Genomic DNA, 1,716 nt, shown 5'->3' on the forward strand with positions numbered 1-1,716 from the left:
TACCAATAATAAAGGAGTTCAGACCCAAAGTCCAGGAGACAGGTGGAACCCAACGCTCTCCCTAAGTATAGTGAGCCCAGCATCCTCCTCCCATTTCCAAAATGACCCAACCCAGGTAACAGTTGTGGAGGTAGAAAACTTAAGGGAAACTATAGCTCTAGAGACAGGATATCAAGATGCAAATGCCTGGGTGGAATGGATTAAATATTCCGTCCACACTTTAAACAAAAGTGAATGTTACGCTTGTGCGCATGGTAGACCAGAGGCCCAGATTGTGCCCTTTCCACTTGGATGGTCTTCCAGTTGACCAGCCATGAGCTATATGGTAGCTCTCCTCCAAAACCCCTCAGCCTGGGGTAATAAATCATGCCAAGCTCTTTCTCTTCTGTTCCCTGAAGTTAAACACCCTGTGGGTCAGCCTCCAAGGGCCATTCAGCGTCCATCTCCCAATGCCAATTTTACTTCATGTCTCTCACGACAGGGAGATAACTTGGTATTCCTGGGAGCCTTAACAGGACGCAGTGAGCTTAAGCCCTTCCAAGAGCTTACCCATCAGTCTGCCCCAGCCATTCTCAAGCAGATGTGTGGTGGTATTGTGGTAGACCAATACTGGACACTCTGCCAAGTGAGTGGAGAAGAATTTGTGCTCTAATTCAATTGGCCATCCCTTTCACCCTGGCATTTCATCAACCAGAAAGAATAGGAACCAAACATCATCAAACAAGAGAGGAACCCCATGGGTCTTTCGATTCTTATGTTTATATAGATGCCAATGGGATCCCAAGAGGAGTGCCAAATGAATTTAAGGCCCAAAACCAAATAGCCGCAGATTTGAGTCTATGTTCTTCTGGCAGTTAACTGTAAATAAAAATGTGAATTAGGGTTGGGCGCCCAAGATGGCTGAATAGGAACAGCTCCAGCCTCCAACTCCCAGCATGAGTGACACAGAAGATGGGTGATTTCTGCATTTTCAACTGAGGTACCAGGTTCATCTCACTGGGGAGTGCTGGACAATCGGTGCTGGTCAGCTGGTGCAGCCCGACCAGCGAGAACTGAAGCAGGGCAAGGCATCACCTCACCTGGGAAGCACAAGGGGGAAGGGAATCCCTTTTCCTAGCCAAGGGAAACTGAGACACACAACACCTGGAAAATCAGGTAACTCCCACCCTAATACTGCGTTTTACCAAGGGTCTTAGCAAACGGCACACCAGGAGATTATATCCCACACCTGGCCCAGAGGGTCCCACGCCCATGGAGCCTCCCTCATTGCTAGCACAGCAGTCTGAGATCTAAGTGCAAGGCAGCAGCGAGGCTGGGGGAGGGGCACCCGCCATTGCTGAGGCTTAAGTGGGTAAACAAAGCCACTGGGAAACTCGAATTGGGTGGAGCCCACCATGGCTCAAGGAGGCCTGTCTGTCTCTGTAGACTCCTCATCTGGGGACAGGGCATAGCTAAACAAAAAGCAGCAGAAACCTCAGCAGAGGTAATGCCCCTGTCTGATAGCTTTGAAGAGAGCAGTGGATCTCCCAGCACAGAGGTTGAGATCTGAGAATGGACAGACTGCCTCCTCAAGTGGGTCCCTGACCCCTGAGTAGCCTAACTGGGAGACATCCCCCACTAGGTGCAGACCGACACCTCACACCTCACACGGCGGGGTACACCCCTGAGACAAAGCTTCCAGAGCAAGAATCAGACAGCAACACTCGCTGTTCAGCA

This window comes from Colobus angolensis, unplaced genomic scaffold (genome assembly GCF_000951035.1).
Source record: "Colobus angolensis palliatus isolate OR3802 unplaced genomic scaffold, Cang.pa_1.0 Scaffold61, whole genome shotgun sequence".
Taxonomy (NCBI): Eukaryota; Metazoa; Chordata; class Mammalia; order Primates; family Cercopithecidae; genus Colobus; species Colobus angolensis.